Source organism: Rhineura floridana, chromosome 7, assembly GCF_030035675.1.
Source record: "Rhineura floridana isolate rRhiFlo1 chromosome 7, rRhiFlo1.hap2, whole genome shotgun sequence".
Taxonomy (NCBI): Eukaryota; Metazoa; Chordata; class Lepidosauria; order Squamata; family Rhineuridae; genus Rhineura; species Rhineura floridana.
This window is the reverse complement of record NC_084486.1, coordinates 65193023-65210586: the sequence shown is the minus strand read 5'-3', so window position 1 is coordinate 65210586 and position 17564 is coordinate 65193023. Positions and strand designations below refer to the sequence as shown.

Here is a 17564-nt window from a genome sequence, read left to right as displayed (position 1 = left end):
TGCACCACAACCATTTTTGTAGCATGAAGTGCTCATTGGAGAATAACCAAGGATAGTTACAAATCAATGGAAGTGAAGTAGTTCATGCAGATGGTTTGAGTTATCTTATTATGCAAGGCAAATATTATAGAAAAGGGAACATGTATTGGAAAAAGCTGTCTGTGAAACATCAGAACTGGTTTATTGCTCACTGTTTCCGAGTCTAAGGCTGTTTCCAAACTCCAGGGTTGATGACTACATTTCACCACTTTCTTTATGAGACCAGCTACAGTTACCCACACATCTGGAGTATGACACAGTTGTGCTGAGCCAAAATCCACCATTAAGCTGCAATTTATCAAACCCGTGGTCAACGTTTGTTTTTGTCAGAAGCTTGAGTTATTTGAAAATGACAAGAATTAAAGGGAAATATAATAATGAAACTATCTCCAATGTCAAGGATACTTTATATTGTATTCTGATGGGCTTCAAAATTTGCTAAACTTCGTTTCCAATATTCTTATTACATGCAGTAGTTCACAAATGGCATTCATACCACAACAATGTTTAACATTTCTGTTGATGTAAATATAAATCAACCATTTCAAAATCCATTTTGAGAAAAGCATAAAGCAAATCCTTTTGAGAAAAGCATAAAGCAATACAAAGTTGTACCAATTTTTATGCCTAGTATCTCCTGATTTACATTGTTAACACATGAGCTGTCATCTAGATTCTGGTGGCACATATTGTGTACTGCACATGGGGGCACTGAAGTTTGGAACAGGGAGAAAGAGGACCTTTCCAGATAGCCAAGGCACCATAGTGTACCAGACTTTACCATCTTGGTTCTACAATCAGTTGTTTGCAATGCTGATAGGAGGGGGCAAATGGGATAGCATCATGCCAGGCGCATGTAGTCTGTGGAGATTTGAATGTGCACTGGAAAATCTCCTTCAAAACTGCCACACAGTTGTTACCTTAGCATCTCTAGACAGGAAAACATAAAGAAGGCCTGTCCCATTACTTTTATGTGATCTACAGAAATGTAGACTACACCTTCATGCAGTTAATTTCTCCCTAGTCATGTGCATGCTGAGCTTTCTTTGTGTGTATCACTTTAGCAGCAATGTAGGGGCCCCTCCAGGTGTCTTCTTGATTGCACGTTAATGATGATTTGTGCTCATCGTATTGGGGCAAGTTATATGCAATCCCACTTCCAAAGCTGTTTGCACTGGCAAAAATTTGGGGGCAATAATCCTGCTTTATCAGTACATGTCCCACAACTTTCTCCTGAAATCTCATAGCTTTTTGTACCACAAATATTCTGGGGGTGAGTGGATCGTCCTGCTTTTGTTGTGCTATAGTGCAAGAGTGTCCCTCCAGATGGCAATAATGCAGGGACATTGGGGAAGCATCACAGAACAACTGATAAATGAAATGATATGTGGTGGTCTAGTATAAATTTACCACTAATGCAGTATTATTGCATCAATGACATGTTGCAGAATACACCTGCAAAAAGGAAAAAGAAAAAACAACTGTATGGAGGGGCCAAAATCGTTGAAAAGCAACTATGTAAAATATTAACTCAAGTACAAGAGAGTCTGCACAGGTGTTGGGCTTTAGCTTCTATGTACAGTGCACCATAACCCGATTCTGGCCCAGCTAACAATTTCTTTCTGCCATTCATACAGGTGGGGTCAGCTTGGGCTGCATGTGGCTTTTAGGGGTACACGGTGTGAGTATATCTGTTACCAAAAAAAAGGGCAGGTTCAAGAAACTTTGAGTTGTTTTTCTTTAGTATTAAAACCAACTCAAATCTTTTATGTGAGTAACTCCTCAATACTGAAACCCCTACCCTTCCTCCAGGATTATGCACAGATTGGCCTGGAACTGCAAACAGTTACAGACTCAGAGTCTTATTTGCAAATTGGGGTTCTATGTGTGTGGATATTTTTAGGATCAGAGCCGGTGAGTCTGGCCAACCTTTGGCTCCTCTCCAGATCGAATTAATGAGGTCTGAGGATAGGGTTTCTGTATTCCCAAACACCAGTCCCTCTCCAGAAGAGTGTATGCTATTGGGAGGAAACTGTCCTGGACATTCTAGACAATAACTTGCAGGCAGGAGTCATAACAACTCCTGCCAAAACATAAAAATGTACAACATAAGAACTTTAGAAGAGTGTTGTTGGAAAAGCACAGCTAGCCAGGCAGCCTGTTCTCACAGTGGCTAACCTGATACCTATGGGAAACCCATAAGATGGGCATGAGTGCAACACTCCCCTTCTGCCCTTGTTCCCCAGCAGCTGGTATTCAGAGGTATACCAATCTGAAATTGAGGCAGTACACAGCCAGTACCTTATAAATGTGTTCCTGCATTAGGGTGATTGGGACAGTGGTGCTCTACCAATCTCAGTCTATCCACAGCCAGCCCCCACCTGCCTGTCTTCCTACTTACAAACACTCCAAAGTTTGGCACTGCTTAGATAGCCTCCTCCCCCCCCCATATCATTTCAGGTCATAGATGAGCAGCTGATGGGGGGGGGAACAGGTGAGGAAAACAGGAGGGAGAACAGGGGAATCTCCTTCAGATCGAAAAGCAGCAAACCCAATAGGGATGTGAGAGCACAGGATTGCAACATAATATACAGTTACACTCAGCCCACATCTCAGTGCAGTGAGAAGTTCTAGGGGTTATTTGGTTTCAGTTTTCCTTTGAAAGCAAGTCACCAGAGGGATTATGTCCTTTTTAGCTGAATAGTTGAATTGATTTACAAAGGGACAGGTTGAGCACAGGAGGAGGCACAACTTAAAAACACTCCACAGCAGATAAAGTCCAGTTCATCCACATCAGGCTGACAACACCCCTAATGCTGTTAGTTTACACAGCCTAAACCCAGCTTTCCATCGCAGTGTCCTTCGTAGGGTAGAAACACACTCACTGTTCTACCAGTTCCAGTGCATCTCCACCTCTCTCTTCTGAAAATGGGGACACACAATGCAAGTCAACCCCCTCCCCTTTTTACTGTAAAACCCGATAGGATCAGCTTGAGTGCATTTTTTGGTATATATTCAGCTTCAAAGAGATTTTTGCAACTGATCTGCAGATCAACCCATTCCCCCTTCAGGTGCTGCTAACTGAATCACTTTGCTGTAGGCAACTAGTGTATTCACAGCCCCAGTCTCTCTTAACAGACAACTAACTAATTTATAATATCCTTCAGAAGGAAGAACTGCCTTCTGTCCTCTTTCAGCTATTTCCTAGCTGTTCAGATAACTTAAGGAACATTAGTCCCCATGGAAACACATTGCTGGGCTATTGCCATTCTATTGTCAAGTCCAAGGCTCCAACCGGGCATTGCCTCAGAACAATCCAGGATGATAGCCCCAGTCACAGAAAGCTGATTGGAAACACACAATACCATTGTACATATCCCTGGATATTATGGATGTGACCAGTGAGGTATCCTGTATTTGCAAAGGGGCATCTCATTGCTAGCTGTTTAAGTTGAAAGAGCTCCATGTACCCATGGAGATCAAAAGCACATGGCGTCCCCCAAGGAATCTTGGGAACCGTAGTTTGTTAAGGGTGTTGGAAACTATAACTCTGTGAGGGTTAAACTACAAGTTTCTTTGGGGAAAGCCATGTGCTTTAAATGTATAGTAGTGTGTTCACAGTCTATAAGTGTTTGTGGGGATTAAACTTCAGTCTGTATCTCCAGTACAAAGTTTCTCCTAACAATGCAAACAAAATCACATCTCTTCCCTGTCCCTAAGCTAGAGTCATTGCTGGTGGGGAGTGTGCTAGGCCTATAGTAGCTGCCCAAAGGTACAAGGTACTGGCGATGGTCCAGCTCTCCAGGATATAAACAAGAAAGAAAGGCAGACAGGTCAGTCAGGCCAGTCAGGTTTTCTAGAGACTATCTGGTGAAAATTGAGAGATGAGCATGGGGACCTAACCCAACACTCCCACTACTTAGGAAGTTTGGCTGATGTGTGATTAATTACATAACAAATTCTACTAAACAGGTTTTCCAAGGAGAGTGTCCTAGATCTTTGATATATTACTCTTCACTCACAGCTCCTGCTTACAAAACCTAGAACCTTGTGGCTGATAAGATTTGCAGGATATGAATGTCCTCCCCCTCCCCGCCCACCCCAGCAAAATGCATAAGTACATATTGGTCCTATGGTCTCCAAGTTCCCAAAAGTGTTTACAAGTGTACTGATGTCTCACTAGGGAAACACCAAACACTTTTAAATATGTGTCCCTGGTGCCTGAAAACAGATAGCCTCATGCTGCTAGGAGTTTGTTTTTATTATTGGAAAATAATAACAGGGTATAAATAGTGCCAGAGTCAGACTGGCAAAGAAAATATGTTGCACAACTTTAGCTGTGTCATTAGAAGCAGATTAGGTTTGGTGTTTGTCTGAAGCACTGAGGGATTGTGCCATCTGGGGCAACAGAAGCTGGCTTCATTCATTCCCTTCTCAACAACCAAGCAGAAGGACCTGCTGGAGTTCTCATCCTTAACTACCTCATGATCCAATTAGAAAGCATGATAATATGGTTTAGCAGTTGGCCTTAATCACTACGTCATAAAGCAGTTGAGACACATTGTCCATTAAGTTACTTCCTGTTCCTTCTAGGGGGAGTCTGTGCCTGCCTAGGCTTACAGGAGTTATACCACAATGAAGTAAAAATGGTACCTAATGAGTGCCACCTTTTTTTCCTTTTGAAAAGCCTGGACTCCAACTCACATCATCCTCGACCGTTGGCCATGGGAGCTGGGGTCCAACAACATTTGGAGAGGGACACAGATTCCCCATAGCTACTGTAACAGCTGCAAAAGTGCACCAATATAACTGCTGCTCAGGGCTAGGCCAAGACATTTTGCTGCCTCGGGAAGGGTGAGGTGGCACTCCTTTCATTCTACATACAGAAGGCAACCAGACTAGCGCTGTTAAATCTTATGTCAGCAATGGCACTGTCCTTCTCTGCACCCAAAAGCAGCAGGCAAGTTTAGGGAGCGCACAACAAGATGAATGGTACACACAACTTGATTCTCCAATACCTTCCCACCTGCCCCTCAGCATCTGCTTCCTGCGTCAGCTGCTTCACTCTGTCAAATGGTAGAGGTGGCCCTGCTGCTCTTTGGAACACAGATTCTTGGGCATAAGCCATCAACGACTTATTTAGACTCAAAAGAGCAGCCCCTCCAACAACTATCATTGCCTCTGCTTAAGATGTCTTTTAAGTACTCTGTCTTCCACTTAGGAACTTCTTGTCCAAGAGCAGTTCTCATTGAGCTGGGAAAACATCTGAATGACTCGACCACATGGTGGGGCCAATCACGTGGGTCTTTCCCATGGAACTTGCAAAAATTGCAGTGTCCTTTACAGATTATCTGAGCTTCATGGGAACCACTTTTTCTTACAGCAGCTCCCATGTGGGGCAATCATGTAGGCCGCTCACATAGAACCTGCACCCCTAATGGTAGACTCGGTCCAAGAAACCAGTAAAAAGCCCTGCGGATTCTACTGGAAAGACCTTGTCATGCTCCATGGGATTCCCTCAGGGTCAAGAATTCCAGTTAGAGAAGATATACGCCTTCACCAAAGTACTTACCATTGTGGACAAGGTTGCAGATGCAAGACAGTCCAAACAAACCAAGATCAAATGTATAGAATTATTTAAGGTCCAAATGTGACCAAGAGACAGTCAGTCCAAGGTTCAGTGTTGCTGGAAGTTCAGGCAATACAGCAAGGCAGACTAGAAACAAGAATTTGGAGCCAAGAAACTAGGATCCTATGTTGTTTCCAGCAAGTGGAAGACTAAAAAAGGAGGCCTTATAGACCCATATGCTACACATGGTCTACATGAACATCAGAATGAGGTGGATATTATTAATTAATTAATTAATTAATTAAATTTATATACCGCCAAAGCTCTCTGGGCAGTTTACAGCAGTTAAAACAATAAAAACAAATATACAAATTTTAAAACACAAAAAACAATTTAAAAACACAATTAAAAAAATTAAAACCAATTTAAAAACACATGCTAATATTAGCATATGAATTGGCAGAGTCCTGAGACAGTATCCTATGATAGTAGAGTGAACTGAACCACTTCAGACTGCAGGTGGGAAAGGGAATCATGTTTCTGAATATTCCCAATGTAAATACGAGTAGAAAACAAGCACCAAAGGACAGGGCTAAACTTTCTCCTTTATATGCTAGGATGATGGGGAGAGGGGGTTAACTGCAAGGAGTGTTTTTCTAAAAAAAAAACCACATGAGGAACATTAAAAAATGCCTACTTGCAGTTTGAAGTGCTACAGTCCAAAAATCTACCACCCAATTCTCCTACACACGTAGACTTGGACTGTGTACACACCATACATTTAAAGCACATGACTTCCTCCAAATAATCCTGGGAACTGTAGTTTGTTAAAGGTGCTAGGAACTGTAGCTATGTGAAGGGTAAACTACTGTTCCCTGGGTTCTTTGGGGAAAGTCGTGCTTTAAATGTATGGTGTGTATGACTGCATACACAGACTAAACCTATATGGATGGCTTATTTAGATGGAGCCTTCAGCCATGTGTAATCCACTAATGGATAAGCAGTTACCAGAGTTGGAAGAACATTTGACAATGGAAATGGACTGCCTTCAAGTTGATTCTGACTTATGGTGACCTTATGAATAGAGTTTTCATGGTAAGTGGTATTCAGAGGAGGTTTACCATTGCCTTCCTCTGAGGCTGAGAGGCAGTGACTGGCACAAGGTCACCAAGTGAGCTCCATGGCTGTGTGGGGATTTGAACCCTGGTCTCCCAGGTCGTAGTCCAACACTCTAACCACTACACCACACTAGCTCTCAGAAACAATTAAACAGTGTAATAAAAAGAGTGCAACATAACAATTTAAAAAAGTATTTTAAAATCAGGAATTCAATAAAAACAGGGTCCAGTCTTATGGGTCAGGATAAGCCTGGGCAAAAAGATATGTCTTGTTTAAAGCAACTGGATGATGCTTCATGTATGGCAGAGGGAAAGGCATTCCACAGTGCATTTCCAAATTGCCCTTCCTCCAGTGCGATGTGCAATGAAAATAGAGCAGAAAAAAGTATCCGATAAATAAAACACATACAAATAACCACAAATATTTATAAAATATAACTATTAACAAACAGTGATCATTTGCAGCTGTTGGGCATAAAGACAAGTAATCTCAATCTGTAAAAGCCTGGGTAAACAAAAATGCCTGCAGCTGATATATAAACAGTGAAGAAGCCAAGTGCAGCTCCAGAGGAAGAGTGTTCCAAAGTCAGGGCACCACCTTGGAGAAGGCAGTGCCACATATTCCCACACTCTGCAATGTAGTGGAGACCATAAGCGGTGCCCCCACCCCTCACCCCCAAGTTAAGGACTGAATTGGCTGCAGATCTCTGGGCCATTTAGGGTCTTATAGATCATGACCAACATCTTAAATCAAGCCTGATAGCGCATAGGCAATGGAAGGATAGAGCTGAGTGCTATCTCAGCATAGTGACATCACACAGCAAATCCCTGGATGACTCCTCCCAGCTGTTTCATATAGATATTAAATGGCATGGGACACAAGATAAAACCCTGTGGGACTTCAAAGCACAAAAAGAGTCTCCCACTGCTACTCTCTGTTAATGACCCTGTAGTTAGGAATGGAACTGCTGAAACACAGTGCCCCAACAACAGAGTCGCTCCAGGAGGATGCCTTGGCCACCATATCAAAAGCCACCAAGAGGTCAAGCAGAGTCAACTTCCCTTAGTTGAAGCAATACTTTTTAGGTTTTGTAATCGTGCCCCATAAGGGGATTTTTTTGTAAAAACAAACAAAACCCATGTATATACAACACCTGCACTTGCATCATACATCTGATGAAGTGGACTCTGGTCCACAGTGGTTTCTGCAATAATAAATGTGTTATTCTGTAAGGTGCCACAAGACTCTTCATTATTTTTTCTCGGTATGTCCACTCCTCTGGAAACCCTGATAGACGGTAGCTAAAATACCCCATCCAGGATGATTGCTGCTCTTCCTATGAAACTTGCTGTTTTGTTTCTAGGTGTTGTACTACTTTTGCTGGGGAAGCCTTGGCCGTAGTGTAGTAGTAGTAGCAACAGCAGCAGTAGTAATAGAGTCAGTGTGGTGTAATGGTTAGAGTGTTGGACTAGGACCTGGGAGACCAGGGTTCAAATCCCTGCTTAGCCATGATGTTTGCTGGGTGACTTTGGGCCAGTCACAGTCTCTCAGCCTAACCTACCTCACAGGGTTGTTGTGAGGATAAAACGGAGAGGGAGGAGAACCATATGCGCCACATTGAGCTCCTTGGAGGAAAGGTGGGATATAAATGTAGTAATAAACAAATTAAATATGTTTGCTTTGTACATACAACTTTGGCCAGAATACTAGAGCAAACAAGGTAATGCTCCTTTAGCCTGACTCCTATTAAGACAACAATTCTATATAAGAATTTTGTGCAACTCCTAAAACTGATGATGTCAATGGGCTTGGGTGTGTCTAAATTTGTATAGAAACAAGCTGAACATCTCTGTGTTGTGCTAACACTGCCACAGCACTGTGCAGACTCTTGTTAAGCCCTAGATCTTGAAGTATGCTTGGAGGGTAGTTTTGTGCAAGCAGGTTTTGTCAAGCATTATCTTGTTGTTATGGGAGCTGACATTAAGTGTTAAGAATAGCTATTAACTCATAGCATAAACAGGTGCCATGCTTCTTGCATCACCCCATTTCAAAGAGTTTCTGTCTGTGGGACTCCACCTATCAAATGTGAATCACTGCAAAATTATTCCCAACACAGATGGTAATGCTGGCATTTGACAGTAAGTACTCTCTGAAGATAACAGGGAAAACAAACAGGCCAAAGGGGAACACTGGATTCATTAAAACACACAAATCTGTTCATTCATTCATGATCTTATGCACCTGCCCATTTGAAGCAGCAATTGGGTTGCCATTTATTTTTACTACCAGTGCTTCATATGGTGGACCTTGACTTTGCAATTGCTTGACAACTGTATGGTCCCAGCCCCAAGTCTACTTCCTTCCCCTGGGACTTGTCCTTCAACCACACTTGCTGGAGGGTAGCACACTTTCACCTATAACTATCAGGCTGCAATTCAGAAATCGTGTATATATGTAAATCCCCTGATGTAGCAGGATCTGAGGCAGCTTCAGCATCTCTTCCTAGTTCTGTTGTCCGTCCCTCACCCCCACATGTGTTAATAAGCAAGATTCAGATGTGTGGGATATGAGTTTTTTATTGTAGGTGTTTTGGTGTAATGAAAGGAGGGTTGACTTCTCCAGGGCTATGCCAAATGCTGCCTATTGGTGCCAGTACCAAATCAGGAACATTGTGGATATAACAAAAGTGATGGCTGTTGCCAATGTTTATTTTTTGCAGTGCATCATCATGTAACTATGACTTCCTTTGTGGCTCATTTTAATGAATGTGATTGTGAGATAATGCACCATCAGCACGTATGTTTCACTGATAAGGCCAAAGATGCATCTCAAACAATGAAGCTTACATGCATCTAACCATTTGTATATGCATGGTCATCATTTGATGACTGCATCATCAAACAGTGACTTGTATGTCTCAGATAGCTACTACAGATCATATAACTTGATTCGTGTAAAACATTGCTTTTCATTGAAGGTACATTCACATGATCAGTTGCAAGAGTTGTACAAGTGAGTAATGTGTGGTAAAGTGATGTGTATGCACATGTGAATCAGCTGTAAATTTTTGTGGAGATAAGGTGCATGTAAAATGGCTGTCTGCAGGTATCTACTGTGACTGTATTAACTAGGACTATCAGAACACTCTGAAGCGTACTGTGACAAAGTCAGTCATCTTCACTCTGACCTAGATGCTGCTATTGAGATAGTCTCCCAATTTGGTCGCATTGATTGGCATCAGTTTTAGTTTTTGCTGCCTGAGGATGTGGACAAGTCACTTGAGGGAGTGTGGTTTACTGTTTGCTCTCTTGATCCTTGCCCATCTAGACTTTTAAAATCTAGCTAAAAGAAGTTGACTGTGTAGGTTCAGGGAATAGTAAATTCTTCACTGTGGGAGGGGGTTGTGCTGGCCTTCCCTGGACGTTGAAGCCTGTGTAGCTACCAGACACTAAGGTAAAGTCCTTAAGAGATTTGTGGCCATACAACTTCAGGGGTGCCTGGAAGAAACAGATTATCTCAACTAATTTCAATGTGGCTTCAGGTCTGGTTGTGGTACTGAAATGGCTCTGGTTGCTCTGATTGATGACCTGCATCAGGAGAGAGACAGGGGGAGTATGACCCTGTTGATTCTCCTAGATCACTCAGCAGCTTTTAATACTAACAACCACGGTATCCTCTTGGAGTGGTTCTGGGAGCTACAGGCACAATGATATAGTAGTTCATTCCTACCTGCATGGTCATTTCCAGAAAGTGGCATTGGGAGACCTCTGCTTGGCTCCTTGGAAGCTGTGCTCCCACAGGGTTCTGTTCTGTCCCCAGTGCTATTTAACATGCATATGAAGTTGTTTGATGCAGTCATCAGGGCATTTGAGGCTTGGTGTCATCAATACTGCATGTGGATACCCAGCTCCACCTCTCTGTGCCTTGCCTACCAGATGCAGCTGTTGCAGTGCTGAACTGGTGCCTGAAGGCAGTAATGGGATGCATGAGGGCCAATAAACGGAAGCTGAATCCCGACAAGATGGAGGTGCAACAGTATTGACTGGTACTTTGGCACAAAGTCATGTAACACCCATTCTGTGGGATCTGCACAGGCTGTCAAATATTATTGGGCCCAATTTAACGTATTAGCTTTGACTGATAAAGTCCTGAATGAGCTTGAACCCAGGTATCGTCAAAGTGTTTCCCCCTCCACAGACCAGACCAGGCCTGAGATCAACAAGGGATCCCCTGCTCACTGTCCCTCTGGTGGGTAAGATTCGTTATGTGGGTCTTTGTTGTGGCACCCTGGCTGCGAAGCTCATTACTCCTGGAGATATGGTTGGGTACACACCTTTAAAACAATTCCAACCCTTGGTCCCTCAGTCCTTTGGAGGAATGTAATATTTTCTGGTCCTAACTGGTACTATTAGTTTTGCTTGACCTGCAGCTGTCTATTAATAGCACTATGTTGGATTTTATCTTATTGGAATTGTATGGTTTGTTTGATTTATATGTTGTTTTTCAGATGTTATGTTGGAAACCTGCCATGTGATTACTAAGTAATGAAGGACAGTGTATAAATCAGGTAAATAAAATAAATAAATAAATATCCATGGGGTGTATTTTCCCCCAAATATATCCATAAACTTTTATTTGCTGCTCTTAATTCAGTGTTTTATGATGGAAGTATTTGTAATTGTTGTTATATTGTGAACTGCCCTTGAATCCATGTTTGATGAAGGATGCTGTGGAAATATTTTAAATAATATGCAAATAAATAGTTCCATATTTTTTTTCTTTTGCAATATTTTAAAATGTCAACTGAGAGTCCTAAAATGATAATAAATGTGTTTGTGGCTACACAATGTGTGTGTTAAGTGATACACAGAGCCCACAGGTGATCTATGGCCTTGCCCTCTGTATTAGATGGGAAAGTACAAGAAGGTAACCAAATTTTCCATTTTGTGATATATACTGGCATGTCTGTTTTCAACTCCATATCCTCAGGAATCTTTCTCTCCCTCTTACTTAACAGAGTGAGTGTGGGTAACTGACTGGTTCTACTCTGTGCCTGGGGTGGAGTCAAAGTTATTTGTTCAACTGGTTATGTTTAATTCAAGGTGGGTCATTTAAATGAAGGCTAAATCCATGTGATTTGTAGGAAAGGAAGGCAGACAAGTAAGGTAGAGACTTGTGAGGTGTAGCTGAAAAGGGTGAGCTGCTAAAGACGTTTGCTGAAGTGCCGAAAGGGGTCCTGAGCAACTACAGAACACAATTATCCTGGAATGTAAGTGCGATAAGAATGTGTTCCTTTTACTATTAGATACAATTGTTTATCTTTCACACAACAAAGAGATCTCTAATTTCTTGATCAGACTAGCTTTAAATGAACACTGTTTCCTGAAACAAGTTCAGCTTGAATGGTTTTAATGAAATAAAAACAGACTGTTTTAAAAGTGTGTTACCTAGAAATAATAATGGAAAACTAAAATAATATTAATGGACTGGGTTTTGTTATTTCTTTAAAAACATCAATATAAAAATATCACAAAATGTACACATATGGGAGACATAATCCTAGTGGGTTTTGCAAAATCTTGTATCCATGTTTGGAGAGATATATTTTCAGTGCTTACTGAAATCTGAGCTGAGGAGCCCAGATAGCTTCATCCTGAAGAGTGCATGAGGAGGAATTAAATAGCTAGGTAAAGTTACAGCCTGGAGTCAGATGAAGCAGTGGTTTCTGCTACATTTTCTAGGGCAGGGATGGGAAACCTCAGGATAAGGGGCCAAATGTAGCCCTCCAGATCTCCCTGTGTGGCTCTTGGAACTCCCCCCAGGGCACACCCTCTCACTGGCTATGCTCCACACCTTCCTCCAACTGTTTTGCTTAACTGGAATGTTGTCCTGCTGGAACCCACTGAAGTCAGACACGGAGGAGTGCTTTTCTTTAGCAGTTTTAATATGAAGTTTCAGTTCAGAGCGCTTCATGAATCAGCTTACAGGTTACACAGGACACGGTATCACTACTAGGATTAACAAGGCATGACTACACTACACTAAGATGTCGCAGCAACTAGACATGCCTCCTTATCAACCTTAAGGATGGGCACCCTACTTGTGTGGACTGAGTATCACTGTTGGGAGCTCAGGCTCAGACAAGCTTTCCACCTCAGAGGGACAGTGAGGGCCTGTTGAGTTTACCGGTGCCATAGCCTGCTAGTCTGAGGTGAGGGTGGCTGGATCACCTTAGCAGGGTCCTCCCCAACAGAAGGAGGGGGGCTGCAGGGTGGCGTTGGCAGAGTGGGCAATGCAAGGGGATAAAAGGTAGGTGGAGAGGCATCTTCCTGACTGGGTTGGGCTTCCTTGCTGGTAACAGGGTCTGTAGAGGTGGAGCTGTCACCAGCTTCACCACAGGTACTCACAGACTCTAGCGCGCCTGTAGACATGTCACTCGGGCTCTTTTCACAGTCAAATCTGACTCCTTCTCCTCACCTTTCCATGCCCTTTCTGCGGGGCTCATGACAAATGTGTCCTTGAACTGTAATAATACCTCTTGCTTGCCTGGCACCTTAAACCTCTGACTTTTGTGTGGCTGGATTGTAGCCTACTGGAGTCATATCCTTTGCCCATCCCACTACTGGCTTGTGACTACCAGCAGACACCACGGCAGCAAGGTGAGTCGTTGCTGCTTACTGGGAGGGGCAAGGTGAGCATGGTGCAAATGAATCAGCAGAGCGAAGCCAATGCTTTTGCTAGTGTGTTTGCACCCGGCTGTCCTCCTCACTGTCCTTCCCCCTCCCAGTAAGTAACTCAGGGAAATCTGGGAAGTGCCTCTACTCCACCACACCATCTGCTACTTCTTGTGACCCCCAGAAAGTTGCCTATGAGGGAATGTGTGCCTCGCACTGAAATAAGGTCCCCACCCCTGTTCTAGGAATTACGGCACAGTCCTAACACATTTATTCTGAAATAAACCCATCTGTATTCAATAGGATTTACTCTCTTATAAGTGCATTTAGGAGTGCAGACTTTGTGTTTACACACATCAAGAAAGAGTGAAACATCCACAAGTTGATATGCCATGAGCTATTTTTGTGTTCTAAAGGGCAACATTGTGAAATGTGATAGCGGAAAGCCTATGGGCTGATTTAGAGATCCATGTTGGATTTCAGTGAAGGGACTCCATCTGTGCAAAGATTGAAATGAACAGTGATGCTAATCAGGACATGGAAGGCTGTGTGCACACAATGGACCACCTGGCCTTGGCTCAGAATACTGATCTGCACATTCCTATTTCATGCTCTGTAACCATAGGAATTAATCATGCAAAAATATAAAGCATAAGATTAATAAATCATAGTTCTTTAATCCAAGAATGAGCATTAGGTCTGTGCTGATAAATGAATGGACCTAGTCGTGCAGATATGCCCTGTTTTCAGAGCTTGGAAAAGTTACTTTTTTGAAGTACAACTCCCATCAGCCCCAGCCAGCATGGCCACTGGACTGGGCTGATGGGAGTTATAATTCAAAAAAATAACTTTTCCAAGTTCTGCCCGTTTTGCATTTCATGAGTTCTGTAATGAAATGATACAATTTAGGACAAACTATATACCAACAGAAAGCCCATGATGGTTAAGAGGACCATTATAAAATGTGAAAGGGGCACACAAGCTAAACCTTCTTCTGCCTTTTACACTCCCCTGCAGTCTTTTGACGAGGTCTGTTTACTCCTAGCTAGGTTCATTCCCAGTACTGAAACCAGGCAAGCACTGGGAGGGTCCAGCCCACCTACTTGTTTTAGAGGACGGACCCAGCCTACCTAGTTATCATCTTTCCCATTTCACATAGGAAATTAGAAGCTGCCTTATGCTGAGTCAGACCATTGGTCCATCAAGCTCAGTATTGTCTATACCACTATTCTTCAACCTTAGGTCCCCAGATGTTATCGAACTACAATTCCTATCAATCCCAGCCGGCTTAGCCAATGGCCAAAGATGACGGAAGTTGTAGTCCAACAACATCTGGAGACCCAAGGCTGAAGAACAGTGGTCTATACTGACTGGCAGTGGCTCTCCAGGGTGTCAGGCAAGATTCTCTCCCAGCTCAACCCAGAGATGCCGGGGATTGAACTTGGGACCTTCTGCATGCAAGACATATGCTCTACCACTGAGCCATGGCCCTTTCCCTTTTTCTTGTGTTAGGTTAACATAAAACAATGACATATTTAGAAAATTAATGTTTAGGTTTTTAATATTTAAGTTAAATTATACATACATGCGCATTAAATAGACTACTGCAGGTTCCAGAATGCCTAACTTTTTTATCATATGTTTGTTTACCTCACCTCTTGGCCTGGATGCTTAATGCTGAATGATGGCATTGTGGCAAGTAGACACAGTGTGATGTGATGTGTTGGTTGCCTCATATTCTCTGTGAGGACCTACCTTTTTATTGAGTTAGAATTTCACCCCTGGTTAGAACTCATCAGTGGAGCCATGCTGGGTGGGGAGAGGGTTGCTGGGAGACCCTCACATTAATAGAGAAGCTGCAAATGGAGAGTGGCGGATGGATGGCAGGATGCTTAATAAGAAGTTGTGTGAAGGTGGTACAGTGAGTGGAAGAAGGTTCAGAACCACCCCCTGCACAAGCATTCCCTCACTGCCCCAAATCCCCACAGAATTGGGGCAGACCTATATTTAAAGATGCTAGTCTGCTGTTGTCACGCATAGCTAGCCTTTACATGGGAGTAAAATGAAGTAGCAATCCCAAGGCTGCAATTCTCTCCACATTTACTTGGGAGTGAGCTCCACTGAATATAAATATTTATGAGAAAGCATGCATAGGATTAATGTGCTGCAAGCTTCTGAGTTCCAGCCTAAAGCAAAGGTGGATTTTAAATATTTCAAAATTGCAGCATAGTGAATGGTGCAAAGTAGACATTAAAAGATTCGTTCTAATTAGATGAAAAGAAATCATGCCAGATGGGTATTGAATTTCACCATGCTAATGTTTTACCTGTCATAGTTAGAATAATAGTTTTACAGCACAATCCTGTACATGTCTGCTCAGAAGTACGTCACATTGAGTTCAGTGGTGCTTACTCCCAACTAAGTATAGGGATATGATTCTAGCCATAGTCAACTTTTAAAAAATAAAAAGCCTTTCATGGAACAGGAAGTATATGTGTATACATACACAAGCATATTAACACAAAGCCTTGGTTCTCATTGAATCTCTGGGTAATTCAGTGTTTGTGTCAATTAAAGGCTGACGTACTTTTGCTAAAATTAGGACTGAATGATGTTCAAGAGATTAAGATTGGTTTTTAAATCAGAATCTGGTCTAGCTTTGTAGGAATAAGGAATAAAAGTTTCAACAAGTAATTTAGATGCATAAATGTAAAGCTAGATGAAAGGGGCAGCAGCCTTATAATTTGGGGACACATGTTTCTTGTCAACATTTGTGCTGCTACTTCAGTATTGGGGAAACTCCTTCTGACACAGGAGCATCATACATGGGGTGTTGAGGCTCCAGCAGAGAATGCTGGAGGGGATTACCTCATTGCAAAGTTAATTCTCATTTGCCTCTGACTTCATGAAAGCACTTGAAGGTACAGTAACTCAGGCGCCATCACATACAAAATTCTGCCTACTGCAGGCACAGGGAACCTGTGGTTCTCCAGGTGCTTTTGGACTCCAGTTCCTCTCAGTCCCAGCTAGCATGGCCAACAGACAGGAATGATGGGAGCTGTAGTCCAATATAATCTGGAGGGCGCAGGTTCCCCATCCATGCTCTTATGGATTACACCTTTAACTATCTAAGGGCATCTCTTAGGGGATCACTGCTGACCCTTTAAGCCCAGCCAGATCTGTTGCAAGAGAGGTTCCCTATTTAGTAGCAGGCGGGTTAGAGCTGCAGAAATTGCTTTGCATATAATGTTTCTGTTTGTACCATGACAGTGGAGATGGTATCAGGCTATATAAATATGTGAATGTACAAAAGGGGAATAAATCTACAGATCAAAGCATGAGCAGATGTGAGTTTATATCTTCCAGAAGAGATTCCATCCTCTATAGAAATAATTTACAAGTTGTAATACTCCTTATTATTTCAGGTATGCTTTGAGTTGAATTCTTGCATTGAACAGGGGGCTGGACTCGATGGCCTTATAGGCCCCTTTCAACTCTACTATGATTCTATGATTTGTAGAATGCCTTTCAACAAAAGTTCCCAGAAGGTGAATAGTTTACAATAAAACACAGAACAAAACCATCAACCATAAAACCATCAACCATAATTCCATCCTAAATAACTAGGAGCAGCACAGCACATCATCACACAGCGTGATGTGACCACCACATTAACTTCTGAAGGCCAAGCAGAACAGATACATCTTTAGTAGGTTATGAAAATATGTCAACAAGTGGATACAGATGTATCTCCAGTGGGAGGGAATTTCACAACCAGGAAGCCATAACCAAGAAGGGCCTGATATGAGTCACCATGGGATGGTTAAAGATGGAACTATCAGCAGGGCCTCCCCAACAGATCTGAGTATGGGCTGGCACATCTTTGCCCTGGCTTTTGAAAGCAGAAATATTTATTTTAGGATTAACCCAATTCTTCCGATGTAAATTGTTTTAACTGATTTTACTATGGCCATACTACCCTGAACACTCCTGATCTCATCTGATCTCAGAAGCTAAGCAGGGTCAGGCCTGGTTAGTACTTGGATGGGAGACTGCTTGGGAATACCAGGTGCCGTAGGCTTAGAGGAAGGCAATGGTAAACCACCTCTGAATACCTCTTACCATGAAAACCCTATGAATATATCCAAAAAAGATTCATAGGG

The 17564-nt window shown here is 42.5% G+C and overlaps 1 protein-coding gene and 1 non-coding gene across 11 annotated transcripts in view; both read left to right on the top strand.

Moving 5' to 3' along the window:
* The window catches only part of TACC2 (transforming acidic coiled-coil containing protein 2), a 262416-nt gene that overhangs the window by 12815 nt on the left and 232037 nt on the right, over window positions 1-17564 (top strand). The window contains exon 2 of one of the 10 annotated variants that reach the window (XM_061635778.1): window positions 11235-11294. The exons of 7 other annotated variants lie outside the window; for them this stretch is intronic. The gene's annotated coding sequence lies outside the window, so the exon portion shown is untranslated. Of the gene's footprint in view, window positions 1-11234; window positions 11295-11879; window positions 11997-16871; window positions 16950-17564 lie in introns of those variants that run through there. 2 more of the 10 variants (XM_061635779.1, XM_061635782.1) reach the window with 2 other exon arrangements.
* Window positions 17364-17482, top strand: LOC133389858 (5S ribosomal RNA). The gene has a single exon (XR_009764175.1). It is a non-coding gene; the product is annotated as a 5S ribosomal RNA (ribosomal RNA).